Genomic DNA, 16,100 nt, shown 5'->3' on the forward strand with positions numbered 1-16,100 from the left:
CTCTTTGTTTTCTATGTCTTTCAAAACATGCCTTTGAGCGACAGATCCGTCCACAAGTTCGACAACCGATTTGAAACTCCGTTTCTGGGCAGTGGTCATGCAAACAAATTTCACACGAGGTGGCACACGTGTGTTTGGATTTATCTTTGTAAGGTTTTAAACAAGTATGGCAAAAATACGAGATCTTAAAAAATCCCTGTATACTGGCAATCCCATGCCAGTGGTCCTCTGTCACCCTGACGAATTTGTTCCCTACTCTAGAGGACACAACGTTAATACAAACATCAAGTAAGGCTTCCAACGGTTCGATATCGTTCAAACCTAAGTATCTGTCATTGGGCACGCCAGCTCTTGCACATAGCCACATTGCCAATTCGGTTTGCTTTTTTTTTCTCTGTGTTTTTAAGATATTGTCATAGTAAGACTGAGTAACAGTGTGATGTTTGATGACATGGTCCAGCATAGTTCCGGAATCTTCCCTGACTAAATCGTTCCACATATCAGAATCTACTTTCTTGCATGTTTTTAAAAAACAGAGACCAATGGAAATGGCCATACATAGATTGTTATCATTCTCAACATGAAAAAGTGATCTCTTTCTCTGCAAGCTATTTTTGGGACCGAATAGAGACGTGATAGGTAATTTTCTAGGGTTACCTGGAGGGGTACAACGATCGGATTGTTTAAACTTGGATGACTCAGTACCACCCTTCCAAGATCAGCATCGTGACCCCTGGCCGCCGACAACAGGTCGTCGAACATCTCGTGCAAATTAGTTGGTATATCTAACAATTTATCTCCCCTCCACTGATCATTGAACTTGACCTTGAAGGTCGTGTCACGGGCTAGATTTTTCTTGAAGGTCCTGGTATCTCTCTTCCATATATAGTAAGGTTTTGTTAATGTGTTCTTAGAATCGGAACTTTCCCCACCGCCCCCCACCTGCCTACTTGTAGAAGGTTGATTGCCATCATTGAGAGAATGACACTTTTTTTTAGGAGGAGACTCAATATCAGAGAGAACCTCCTGACATAAATTGTCAATGTGCTTATCCCATTGGAGTTCCCTTAATCGGTTCTCGACCTCGGCATCACCGACTAAACCATTAGCTGTTGCAAATAACTGCACGGTGTCCGGATCCTCCAATGTGTCAAGGATTTCTTTCAGTAAACTGTCTTGTGCCATACCTTCAAATTACATTTTAAAAAAACATCAATTTCATGTTGTAGTAACCCCATCTTTTTGTCACATTAAAATATATATATTCATAAATAACAACAACAACATTCATAAGAACACTTGTTTTTAATTATAGTATTTAACAGCATGTAAACAAATAACAATGAAAAACTCACACTCTATCTGAGACATTTTCTTTAAAAAAAAATTTTACTGTCAAAAATATATAAAAACACCTTAAAACATTTTATTTAAAGAAAAATTATCAGCATGTAAGCAAATGACAATGAAAAAACTCACAATCTAAGACATTTTCTTTAAAAAAAAATTAACAAAAAAAATTAGTCAAAAATGTATTAAAACACCTTAAGACATTTTTATGAAAAAAAATAAACAGCATGTAAGCAAATGACAATGAAAAACTCACAATCTAACTAAGACATTTTCTTTAAAAAAAAAAATCAACAAAAAAAAAAATTAAAGTCAAAAATGTATTAAAACACCTTAAGACATTTTTATGAGAAAAAAAATTAACGGCATGTAAGCAAATGACAATGAAAAAACTCACAATCTAACTAAGACATTTTCTTTCAACAAAAAAATTAGTCAAAACTACAAAAATACCTAAAGACATTTTTTGTAAAAAAAAAAAAAACAAAAAAAAAACAAAAACCCAAAAATCCTCAAAAATAGTATCAGACGGTTATTTAAAAACTGAATCTCAATGTTGTAAATAGATGATTACATAATCTCAATGTTGTAAAATGTCAAATATTAAAAACACAACTGAAATTTTAATGAATCAAAGGGTTATTTAAAAAACTGACTTTCAATGTTGTAAAAAGATTATTAAAAACCGAATCTCAATGTAAAAATCAAACATAAAAACCATTATCATTTACATGTAAAGTTTTGCTTTCGTTAACAAGACCTAAAATTTCAGTTGTCGCTTTGACCGTGTGTTTCTAGCTACGCATTCTTCCTCAACATCTGGGGAGGTGGTGACGGAGGACAGAGGTGTGATGAGGGGTCTTCGGCTTTCGTTAACATTCGGGGACGAAGGGGTACTTGTTCTAGGAGGCGGGTTGGTGTCATCATCATCATTAATAATGGTGGTGGGTGAAGCCTGATCATTTTTATCATCATCATCATCATGAATGGTAGTGGGGGTGGAGGGAACAACATGAATGGTGGATAGGTTAGGATCATCGGATGTGGAGGGGGAAGAGGGATCATCAACGGATTGGGGGGGGGGGGTGTAGACACATAATCATCTTTCACGAGGTTCTCGCATTTTTTCTTTAGCCATTTTTTCAATAACAGCATTGCTACTGTTAAGGTAGTTGCTACTGCCCATGCTAAAAACCCTATAAAAAATCAACTGAAGTATAATTATTAATATTCTTATTAATTTTTAAGTAGTCATTACATTATATCCTCTTCTTCATTTTCCAAATCAAACTGGAAAGTTTGCCTATAATTATTTGGCTTATAAATATGATTCACTTTTTTATTAGACTTCTTACGGTTAAAATGACATTGTTTTCTATTGAATAACAGAATACAAATTAATATCAAAATACAAACACCCAATGTAATACAATTGACCACATTATTACCAAGACTTCCGCCATCCTCCAATGGTTTATTCAAACTTTCCAAGATGTTCGGGTTCGTTATCGGGTTCGGTGTAAATTGAATAAACGGGTAAAATATGTAGTCAGTAATGATATCGTGCATTACTTGTACCATTCCTTTTATTGTTTTTAACAAACAAATAAGTTCTGTAAAAAAGTGTCAAACATTGTGTTGTAAATTTAATCGACAGTGGAAAAGGAAGACCAAATATTGTATACCACCAACGCCAAGTAATGCCCGAGTGTGTTTTAAAATTTGTAAGATCAAGGTATCCAAACCCACACAGTGTTTCTTACCTTGGACACAAGCGAAAAAATTTCAACACACCTTCTACACGTGTTCTTGTTATTTCATTCAGTAATGCGGTAGCTTTTAACGCAGAACATCACTTCAGAGTCATAAATCTGTATTGTAACCTTTTGTTGACAGCAGATCCTGATAAAAAATTTCTCCCATGGGAGGAAAACTGGGGATTTAAGAACTTCGATAGTTTACATTAATTTTTCACTTCCATTGCTTACAGATATGCTTTACATGTAATATTGGTTACTTTTGATCTAAAGAAAAATAAGAATTAAGTATCATCAAAGATTTACTACCACGCGGTGATGTTGAACGTTGTCAAGAATGTGTTATTTCAAATACATTTTAATCTTAAGTATAAGGACTTTCCGAATATACAACCCCGCCCCGCTGCAACATCACCGCCTGACAGTAAAGGTGAAACCTACATTGACCTTGGAATTGTGTCCAGCAGTCATCAGCCAACACTAGTTTGATGTAAAACAAAATCTGAAAGGTCAAAACCACGTGAACGTTATTTACATCGCTTAAAACAATTTGTGAAACGTTTACATAAATATCGTTTACAATGTGTTGTTACAAAAGGAAATAATTTAAATTCATATATAATTTTTCACACGAAACTGGTTTGGAACTACCTATCTGCAGGTACAATTCACTCATGCGGCAATAAAGTATTCATGTTATGTTAAAACATGAATTACACAGTAACAGCATGTCAAAAAAATTACAACAGCGGGGCAAGGGAATCTCCACTGACGACGCGCTGCTACTTTGAAATCATCTTTGGGCGTTGGCCTCCTCTTCAAACAAAAACTCGTTAATGTGTCCCACAAAACTGTCCCTTTCAGATGATGGTTTTTTTTCACCTCTGGGTGGTTACTAGAACTCTACATAGTTCTGAGCAATATATCTCCTCTCTGCGTCTAGCATTTTCTTTCCTTTGGACCCACCGCCAAACCAGTTGTACTGATGTTTCTCATAGGAGTCAAAGAGTTCCGAGAACATCTTAAGGAGTTGGCACGCGAGATGTTTTAGGTTCTTGGATCTGGCCTTCATTCGCTGTAGTTCGACTTCCGGAATTCGCAAGTCTAAAGGCATTCGTTCCTGTCAGTTTGGAGCTCGGGTCATTTCTGATGATGGGGGGGGCTGGGTCAGGGTTCTCTTCTGGCTTTAGTTTCTTTTCTGCCGCTTCCAAGCCTGATTCGTCTATTCGAAGCATCAAGCTTTATATTCATAATGGCCAGCGATGTTTCATAATGTTCACTGATGTCTGCAAGCCCTTGAGGTGTAAAGTTATCGTCCGATAAAATGCAACTGGTTCATTCTTCATGGTTGTCAGTTTTTTGATGACCAGCAAATATTGTTGAGATGGTAGAGGCAGGAGTAAACGGCGTGCATGGCGTAACATATGTAAAAGATGCGGTAGAACTTTCATACTGAAAGTATAGCGCACACGTTTTCGCTCTTGTGTTTTGTTGGTTGTTTTTAACAACCAGTTTGTGGAGTGCCCATGATAAACACCTCCTTCTCAATTTTGGTCATTTCTCTCATATTAGAGGTATGTTTCTTACTCTCATTGTTTGAAATGCCCTAAAGCAGTTCTTTGTGTATATACATCTATTCATAAACCAACCATCACTTTCAGAAGCAACATTCAATGGATCCACAGATTTGTCTGTTTCTGCAGCTGAAATATGTTCATTCTTTGTTTCAATAAGATTGGACATTCGGAAAACAATCGTAGCGGTATGGTCACAATCTTCATTGTCACTGTCAATTTTTTATTTCGTATTCGCCAAGAAGGCATCCAATGTCTTGCTAAGTCTTTACTTATTTGCTTAGTAGCGGTACTGACATTATCAGTGTTAACTACTGCAATCAAGCCAACTAGAATGAGTAACTATACTCCCGGTCCACACATCTTGTAATGTGCACTGATTATAAATCTCTTCTAGCTCAAAGTGGTCCTGGGGTGTGTTGTCTTTCGAATAATATACTACCAAACGCCGTAGAAGGTGTCCTCCTCTTCCTCTGAAATTACTTGGACTTCTCTGAAGACCTATTTGTGGTGCTGCACGACTTTGACCCAGGTTGGCCATCAGTGATCACTATACTTGTTAAATGCTGAACTCAGTGGAAACAGCTGAAATACAAAGTATAAAAACATTTGACGTCAAAGATCAGATCAACAAAAAAAAACACCTAGAAAATAAGACATTATGCAAGCGATGGTCAAAAGCCAGTTCATGAAGGAAAGGAATTGGCAAGCAATGAAATTTAGGGCCTGGTCTTTGTTCCAACAAGGAAGAAAAAGAGAGAAACTTGGTCAGCGGTATATTAAAGTGAAGCAATGAATCAACAGCATTCAAAATTAAAGCTGCTTGGTCCGATTTTATATCAAATTTTATGCACGCTCTTTAAACGATGGCTATGCTTAGTATATGTATAATAATAGACATTGCAGTAGTTTTACCCGTCAATTATGCCAAATTTCAATGAAGAAAAATACGTACAAAATTTGCTAACAAAACAAACGACATTAAAAGGTACCGCGTTATTTCGCCTCATGTTAAATTTCACCCCTGACGACGAAACGGGAATGGTTGTATTACGAATTTGACATCGCTTTAAATAAAGGTCGAAATGATCAAACAAATTACAAATAAACATGTGTACGTTCTGTTAGCCAATTTTTCTAGAGTCTGCTTTCTTTACAATCGATGCATAGCATGCGGGTTGAATAACCCCAATCATTCGGGGGGCGAAACCATTCAGTTTCCTTTTCTAAACATTCCCGTGATGCATTTTGGTTTGTTTTTTCGTTTGCCCAAAGAGAAATTATTTTTATTTACTTTGAATATTTCTAACTTTGAAAGGAGACTGATTCTGCTGGTGTAAATAGGAGAAAGTCCATAACTTTCTAAGATATATGATTTGTATGAAAAAAAATTTGATACTGTAATTACAAAAAAATCGGACCAAGCAGCTTTAAGGTTGTACTTACAAGGTAGTCAAAAGTTTGAGGATAATGTTATTTGGAATTCTCCTCCAGTTAGATGAAAGTTGAAAATATTTTAGCTACAAATGAAATCCTATAACTACTGGTATTTTTCCCCCACTGACCCCTACTTTTAATTGCTGCAAATTAATTGTTAGGTTATGAAATGGGTAAGCACTCTTTTCTTCTCAATAATGTACATGTATCAGTGGAAGTTAAGAAAGTTCAAATAGAATGAATCATCAATTTTTAGCTCAATAGGCCTTAACGGTCACCTGAGTAGCATATAACCCATACACGAACTTGTTAAGAAGTCTCAGATATTCATTTCATTAGGTTTCATTCTGGAAAAGAAAAATTATAAATTTGTAATGACAACCATCTCCCTGCTTGAAATCTTTAAAAAAGAACTATGAAACATATAATTTTGGTGAACAACTTAACGATCTGGTCTACAAAATCATACATTCAGTTTTTCCTTTAAGTGTGTCGGAATAAAGAGGATAATTTTTAAACATATTGTGCATTTACACCTATACATCCCTTTTGACCCTGCCCTAGAGTCAAAACCCATTACGTCTTGTGACCAATCGAACGCAAAAGCATATACACCGCTTGTTCCAGGTGTCGAAAACAAAAAATACAATTTGTTTACTTTATAATTATTGCAACTTGCAAAAATATCACACGTGGAAGGCCCATAAACAGTATTTGAAAGAAAAGAAAAAAAAAACATGGTTGCTTACAGCCCAATCGTCAAAGTCGAAAACTTTCCTCACCAAATCCACTTCTACATTCCGGTCTTATGGAACTAAAGCTACAGAAAAATCTATATTCCTACTCAAACAAATAATGTATATGGAATAAGCAAGGGTTTGTAATTCCGGCTTCATACTGCCTATTTGCGTTTTACAAATTTATTTTCTAATATATAGCCAAAAGTTTTCATGAACATTATAACTGTTTTTAGCTTTCTGAAAATTGAACTCTGAACTCTGTCCACCTAAGTTTTAGAATCGTTTGATCATGACGGTCTAGGGAATGCCATGTTGATCTAAGAACATCGACACTGAAGTCTATACACGCTAACTGGATAATTAACACTCATTTAAACATGTCAAAACGGCCCAAGCTGATAAAGAGCGGCTTCCAACAAGTGGGACTTTAATGAGTCTTAGTATTATACTACGAGTTGCTTAAACGCAGAACGGAAAGCAGAACGGAAGGGAAAACGGAAAATCTTATCTAATGATATTTACCTCATAGATTTGTTAATCATGCTAAAACGATATACTTTATGTACCTTTTTATTTGTATTAAAAGATTAGCAATATTAGATTATTTATTCAAGAATAGTTATTTCCTCAAAATTAACAGTACATGCATTGACCACTATATTCTGTCCCAAAATATCCTCGATTCACTTTTTGCTGTATATTTATATATACCTCAGGGTTCAAGCGATTCTCTTTTAGAAGCATGGAACATTCTCATTATTCTTTCCTTAAAACGTCCTCTCTAGCTTATCAGCTGGTATAAATACACGGCTAAAAATAAAGAAGTCTACGGGGTTTTACATTTCAACAGACCCGGATGATAGTGTTGAAAAATTGTGTAAGGTCTTCTGAGTGACTTCTAAATGGAGAAAAGATGTCAACATTTTCCAATGTGCTGCATGAATATTTTGGGATCGACAGACTATAGTCCCAATATATAATCGGAAAATCAAACCAGGCAACGTCTAGAGCTTTCTATTCGGATCATATGTATATAGCTGCTGGAATAAACAACTGCTTTGTAATGCAAACGTAAACAAAATTGCATTGCTAAAAATACTAGTTTCACAAATTACTAGTTTCACAAATTTCCGGGTATTTTAATGTTTACTTTATTTTAATTTTTAATGTCGTTAATGATAAAAGATCGTCTAGAACACCGAATATTCAATTTTGATGTAAGCATATACATGTACATCATATTTGAAATATAAAAATACTCAAAACACGCATAAAGCGCTTTCACTAACTGCATACGTTACGCTGATATGCCAGCAATACCATTTAAGAAAAATAAGTAAAAAGTTATAGCTAATTTGTTCGTTTAATCATGTTAATGTTTCACAATACGTATACATTTGATTTTTTCGTTTCGTACTCAACTAAAGCCGAATGAATACAATGACATAATTGATAGACATTCATATGAATATTAATAAGATAGCAATGTAGCAACCTCTAATGATACACCGTCCACAAATAATATGTTGCATTAGTTGTCAGAATTTTGACCACTAATGATATAATTTTATCATTAACGAACAACCTAACCGCCCGCTAATGAAATAATTTCAAATTTATATCATTGGCGGTCAAAAATCGTAACCTCTAATGATATAGGAAAATTTTTTGAAATAAGTACTACCTTGACCACTAATGATATACATTTGCACACATTTTCAATTGCATTAGTGGATGGATTTGTAACCTTTATAAATTTAATCGAATTTTAAAATCGTACTTGAGTATAACTGTGCTCTATACTTACATATACATATGGTGTTTTTGTCTCTCAGTTAATTCGCTACGCAAGGCATATTCTTCGTGAAAACAGTTTCTAAGGCGAGGCAAGCTACTGACAGACAAGTTGATATAAAGCAGGACTATCTCGTTTGAAGTCATCTTTACGTAAGTTCTATGGTTGTGCAACGACCTTGTCAGCAAATACAATTTTCCACTGGGTCGCATTCTGACTGACCTTTTTCATACTAATTGTTAGACCATTACTGATTAACTAATTGTCTAAGGACTTTTACGTTTTTTCCCGATTACGACAACGAGCACATGGCGGGTGTGACCGGTCAACGTTTTTTCATTACAATGGCTAAATATAAAGGAAAAAAGACGATATTTACATTTGCAAACAAAATCATAAGTGACGTCATATAGATGAACAGGGCATGTACAATTGTGACTAATGTTGAGTCATATATGTTAGACAACCTCTGTATAGTGTTGGATAAAGATTTCATTTTGATACGATACTACATAAGAATCGTTAAAATTATGTGTGTGTGGGGAGGGGGGGGGGCAGTTATTTGATCATAATATAGTCCTTTATTGTAATATACACCATTTTGACATTGCCCCTTACATTTTGCCGTTTTACTTGAAATGAGGTAGTCGAAAAAAAACCAAAATACATAAAATTTATGACATCGTCTGTTTACTTCAAAATCCAAATTATCATCATTAAACAAAAATGAGTTGTGCTAGATATTTTTAGTTTAAGGAAATTTGAAGAAAAGCAATTTTACGATATTAGAAAATCATCGTAAAACTTTTAGCAGGATTTCATTAAAGTTGGTTGAATGAAAACTTCTTAAACAATAGTGATCATGCCGGTGTAACAAAGAATATTGACCCGGGTTGAAAATTGACCCTTGTTTGATAAAATAATATCATTAGTGGTCAACATCCTGACCAGTCATGCAACACTATGTCATTATATATATAGTGGACGGTGTATCATTAGAGGTTGCTACAGTGCACAAGGAGTGAAGAGCCATAACACTTCTGTTCGAAGACAGTTCAAAACTCTGAAGTCGGAGTCAATTTTCAACAGGGTCAATTTTCAACGTGTCGATGTCGTAAGAGGTTTGAAAAATATTTTTGAGCTGTTGAAAAATGACCCCGGGTATAAATTTCACGACTTTTGGTCTCAATTTTCAACGTTGAAAATTTTTCAACCCGGGTCAATATTCTTCGTTACACCGCCCAATGCGTCATAAATGTCCAATACTCCCTAAACACACACACACGAAAAAGCTTCTGTGTAGTGTTTGTACCTGTAATGAACACATTCTTTTTTTCTGTCAAGTCGAGATCAGTAGCTAATTTAATATTCATCATTTAATAAAGTTAATCACTTCATTATCATGACTTCTCAAAATAAATTAAAGTTGTTGCGATTTGCCGGAAATATCACTTAAACAGCAGGTATTAGTTTGACTATCTTCGCAAACCACGGCCAACATGAACGATCGCGTTGGAGAGAGTTATATACTAGCATACGGACTCCGGACCGTGACTTGAGACGATGTTTTTTGACATATATTCTTTATAGCTGTATCTCCAAAGTTTAATAACAGGATACGGAGTTCTTAGTCTTGACAACAAACTGTTGTCGAAAAATTAAAAAAAAACAAAAAAACAACATATCGGCATGAATATCGGACAATATAAGGAATTGTGACACGACTTTGTAACTTTTACTACAGGATTTGTTTGTGCTGTATCTGTGATACAGAACACTTTTGATGGACGTTTCTTATGCAAATGAGGCAAAAGTGTTCTGTATCTGAGAAACATCACTGATAAAACATCGGTACTCTTTGGATTGCTGCCAACCTTGAGAAGAAAAAAAAAACATGAATAAATTGATCAAACCTTAATGTTGCTGTTTGGCAAAAACCAAAATCCTGAAAAAAAACATTTCATGCATTTTTTTATATTTAATTACCAATGCTGAAATTGAAGTTGCAATTGGCAAACACGGCTTTGTTTGAATTTGTAAGATCCTGCAAAATGTTTTCACATGGAATATTTACAGATTAATTTTTTTTTCTCGGGGGATCGGTATCACATGCTGGTTCGTTCATAGGTGGATCCAAGATCTTTGACACACCCATTTCGATTTGTTGACTGCTTTTCTTGTACTTTCTTACACTTTTCTCGCACCTATGACCAGTGCGTCGCATGATTTTCCTGCTCAGATACTCCATTCATATACAACTGTGTGGCACACGTACGTTTTCCACTATGATTAGTGAAGTTTCCTTTTAATCCACCCTTTTGAGTTATGGTTTTCATGAACGACTTCAGTTTATTTACTCCAACCACCTGCTGTCCGAAGCGAATCTGCTCTTCATCTGTAGGAGGCAATGGCCGTCTATAAAACGCATCGGTATTTCCTAATGATCCCAGATACAGCTCGAAGTAATCACCAAGCACCGGTCCCCTTCAATTAAAGAATAAACATGATTCGATTAACTGTAAACTCTAAAAATGTTATTTTCGGTTAAATAAGCTCTATATGCGCGGATTCAACAAATTTTCCAGGAAGGTCCAACGGTTATTCAAGTTTGACGGGGGTGGGGGGGGGATTGGGTTTCGATGCATATTTATGGTAGTTTTATAATAATAAAATTTTTAAGAAATTTGAATTTTGCAAGGGGGAGGGTTTCTGGACCCTTCAGACTCCTCCTCTAAATTCGCGCATGCTCTATATATTTCATTTTATCACCATTTAAAAGTGCATTTATTGGCTTACCTGGCGATGAATGATGTCTCAGGTTCTTTGACTGCACATTCAGATGCCCAAGGCCGCCATTGTAGGTCTTTGTGGCCCTTCCCGTGAACTGAATAAATCGCCCAGCGCTGTCCTCTCCGATCGTGAACTGCTCACACTGCAGGTCGTGGTGTTCGTCGTATCCTCTTAGTCCAAAGACTTTGCATGCGTTAAAGAAAACGGTGTGTTGCAACTGTTCGGCACTTTCCTTTCCAAACACGTGCTTTTGCCACAAAGTCTCTTCGTCTTTAGGCAGAATAGGGTCCGCTTGTTTTAAACTACACCCGAATCCCAGGGGTCGACACTAACTTTTTTATGCATTAGTCCTGCCGGACTAGTGTCTGTTAACTTTAACTAGTCCGCAGGCAATTTTATTAGTCCGTCAAAAATAAATGAAATGCATTACCGTATTTTGTCTAATAAAAAACACTGTTTTTATTAGAATTTGTAAGAAGGGGTGGGTATCATACATCACAAGGAATTTTTTGATGTTTTTTTCTTACAGGTTAATCACTGGCTTAGTTGTATTGTACTTTTCAGTACATAGCAAGAAGCTGGGTATTCACTATCTCCGTGTGCATGGTAGAAGCCGCCATTACAGATGTTAAAAATAGATCTGTGCAATAGATCAAGGCGTTGAGCTACCATGTTCTTTTTGTTATTTGAGTTCTTTAAAAATCAGATATAAATAATAAGCAATTTAAGACAAATGATTTAAACACAATTCATTTAAATTAAACAACAAGAAATTTCCTTTCACCTTTCAGTTTATTTTTTTTTAAACACCTAAGCGTCTCTATCGAAGCCAGGGTTGTTGTGAACATGTGTGCTCGTTACCTACCCTTAGGGCAAAAAAATTATCAAATCACCCATAACATCCTGCATACCTCTGTTGTTTTCACTCGGTAACTCTATAATCACCAAAATGTATCATATATCTATTTACTGTAAAAATAAACTCAGCGTTTTCCAGGAAGTTGTCAACAATTATGCCGTGGCTTTGCAACATCGATAGTTTACACATTTTTTTAAGCAGATTTTTTTATTAGTCCAACCGGACTGATTAGACAGAAATTTTGTTAGTCCGACTCAAAATCAATTAGTCTGTGACTAACGGACTAAGGTTAATGTCGAACCCTGTAATTTATCCTTTGTCAATTAAGGATTTCATTCTTGCATCAACCAATTTCCGGAAATCGGTAAATTCTCCGTTATTTTCGTCAAGGAAATTCTTATCATAGACACCATTGTCTTTCAAATATCGCAAAAATCCGCACAGTATGAGGTAGATAGATCTTGGCGGATATTCTGTTCCATCGTGCTTCCGCGCCTCCATTACGAACCGTCCAAGCCAAAAACTCATCTGCTCCGTGGTCATCAGCTTAAAATCGGGAATATTTTCCCGCCGGTTGGCCCGCCATTTTTCAAAGAGATTCATGGCCCACTTCGTGTTGTTTTTCGTATTAACGTTTTCTTGATCTTTTATAAGTTTAAAGATTTCATCATCACTTACAGGTTGACCAAAACGACTGTCGCTTGATGTAGATGCGCTGTCCTTACAATCTACGTCCATTGCTCCGGTTTTTATACCATCAACATCCATTGCTCCACAGCCTGCCGAGTCGGGAGTTAAAGATAGGTCCAACAGTCCCTCAAATGCGGCGTTTTCACATTCTAACGTCTCGCATACTTGCGATAGGGTAATGTCATCTATTTCGTTGACCAGAAATTCGTCAATCGGCGCCAGTTCGGCGAGCAAATCAAAATCAAACTTCAGATCAAATTCTCCATCCATCGTCTTCAAAGTTTCGGCGCATTATGTCAAAATTAGGGTTTAATAGCATGATCAGCTAAATAAAACATATTTCATTGGTCATTTGATTGCGTGATCTTGGAATGATAATTTATGATTGGTCATTTTATTAGGGAGAGTGTTATAACCTTTTTTTCCTATATTTGGGGTCGAGGCACAAGTCATTTAGAATACCCGTTTCCTATTTTATCAGAGATACAGGGCGGGCCCGGCTCGAGCTGTCGCTCTCGCCTTAAGCCACGCCCTGTATCTCTGATAAAATAGGAAACTCGTACTCTAAATATAACTTAATTTATTAATAGTCGGTGTTTAAGGATATTAGTATTTGAGTTAACTTACCAGAAAAAGAGCAATGTATGGTCCAACATTCAATTGAGTGTCGATATAAATATAGTCTGCTCTGGTCAATGTCCAGACAAAGATTGTCAAACTTGGCGGTAAAACAATAAAGCAAAATATACAAACCAACTAAATTCAACCTGACACAAACAACCAATAAAAACCAAGATCACAAATATTTACTGACCAACTCATGATCAAGCACTGCCCTAAGGGTATATGTACAGGTGTATAAATTAAAAGAAATGGTGGATCTAACTTTTTTTATATGTATACCGTTTAATCCAATAACATTCTTCTCAGTTAATTACAGCAGTCTCTTCCAACATAGAGAAGGTGAGGGGTTGGAACTTCTGCCTCTTTATAACTGATCAACCCATTTATCACTGGAATTCTTCTAAAGCATTTACCAGTTGTACGTACGGACTTTAGTACCTGACCTTATTCTCAACAAAAGTAGCCGACAGAGCTGTTTTTAAACTTTAACCTGCCATTTTCTTATAGGCTACTTTGTGAAATCAATTCTCAGAATGTTTCCAAGCATGGGGATTATGTTGTATTTCAATTATTCAATCCGCTGCATTACATTATGTACATACATTTGCATCAGCAAACGATACTTAGGTACAGGAAGCATAGGTGGGCATATTTTAATTTCTTAGTGACAATTTAAGTAAAGTTGCAACTGCAAGTGCAAATCATCGACATTCTTTCATACATGATTATGCCTCCTGTCAGTTTGTCGCTACATATTCAATTCTAACATTTGGTTTATACAGCGTAAGCATACTGCAATGTATGCCGAAATAGAGCACGGCAATGTTTTCAACGAAAACTTTGCAAGCGCCGACAGCTGGTTTCGAACTCTTGCCACTAAAAGCATTACGTCTTGAAGACATTTATAAAAATTTCTATTATAAAATGTATATACCTTGTACTTTCATAACATTCCCTTTTAATACAAATAACAAACACTGTCATAGGTTCTCAATGTAATTAACGACTTGGGGTATGGATTGGAAAGCCGCTTTTTCCGTGGGCCTTCCTTCTTCTCCTTGAACAAGGGAGGACGTCATACCTTGTAGGTTCTCGCCTTAGATAAGCCTGTATTTAAAAATTTAGGTGTATATTTTATTATTACATGATATGTATCTACATGTAAGAGTTTATGTGATGAATGTTAATTCATGTAGAAATGAATGAGGTTTACGGAAATAATGTTTCCGTGCATATTTTTCTATTATTAGGCAGCAAGCCAGCTATGTCACATGTTATTTGTAAAGCGCGATTTTTTAGTGCGCCAATTTTTTTTGAGCAACAAAGAGCAAGTTTGAGCTATTTTTCGCAAACCCACTTACCCACATCAGTTGTATTACTGCAGACATTCCTTGTATTTAGCAATTATGGGAGATTACTTTTTCACATGTACATGATGTATTACATGTATGTTGTTTGTGTTTAATTGCAAATTGTATATTGAGCATTGCAAAAAATAAAATTTTGTAGGCCCAGGATACTGTTGTTTATTTGAAGTAAACAATAAGTTTAACTACATGATTAAATTTTACAGGTGGCAACAATTACCTCTTTTCTCTTTCCTGACAGATGATGAAGTGGTTCCAGCACCATGTTCTGATGGTATTGTTTCAGACGTTGAAGTGCAGGGTATAGGATTACCGCAAGCTGAATTTTGGCATTCAGAACCGTCACTGTCATCTGAAATGACTAGCGTGTGCCGTCTCTTCCCAGATGTAATAGGCACTGAAAGGTAAATACAGATGTCATTTTATTTACATTACAATAAAAAGTATTTTATAGTACATATTGATGATTTAAATTTTTATAATTTGGTTGGGGTTCTGCGGCAGCTTTCGACTTTCGTTGGAATTCTGCGCAAGTTGACTTGGGTTGTGGTTCTGTGGCAGCTTTTGACTTTGCGGTTCTGCTTCAGCATATTTCTTATTGGGAACAGAAGTTAGAATATTATAATAAAATAACTGTAGTTTGCATGTATTCATTTATAAACTATTTTTTTACGTTAGTCATTACTTTCATTCTTGCAGACCTTCGCACTGCCACTCCCTTCAAGCTGGAATCCGATTCACTAACTTCTAAAAGTTAAATAAAGGTAAGTACATATGTATGAAATTTATATAAGGAATATCCGTAAAAAACTGTATAAATATTTGTTTATTTAATTTGTGTACCTGTGCTCTCTTTAGGTTTCAAATGCTGATGGGAAAAGGATGTGTCGCATGCGTGTACATCTGTTGTAAAAGGACATATTTATTTTATCAACATCTTATAATATCTTTTATTTGCTCACATCAATATCGTGATGTGCCTAACAAATTCTATTTATTATTCATTATTTTAAAAAAATCACCAGTAAGGGTGTTATCCGCTTCACTGGAATCATCTGAGCCTAAAAAATGGCATGCATCAGGGCATCAAAACTGTCTGACATCCTGGCCCGCCTCT

The 16,100-nt window shown here is 35.7% G+C and overlaps 1 long non-coding RNA gene across 1 annotated transcript; it reads left to right on the top strand.

Moving 5' to 3' along the window:
• The first annotated feature begins 15,229 nt into the window (after window positions 1-15,229).
• On the top strand, window positions 15,230-15,898 carry LOC136273953 (uncharacterized). Its single transcript, XR_010712189.1, has 3 exons — window positions 15,230-15,387; window positions 15,683-15,747; window positions 15,842-15,898. It is a non-coding gene; the product is annotated as an uncharacterized lncRNA (long non-coding RNA).
• The last annotated feature ends 202 nt before the right edge of the window (window positions 15,899-16,100 follow it).

Source organism: Magallana gigas, chromosome 1, assembly GCF_963853765.1.
Source record: "Magallana gigas chromosome 1, xbMagGiga1.1, whole genome shotgun sequence".
Taxonomy (NCBI): Eukaryota; Metazoa; Mollusca; class Bivalvia; order Ostreida; family Ostreidae; genus Magallana; species Magallana gigas.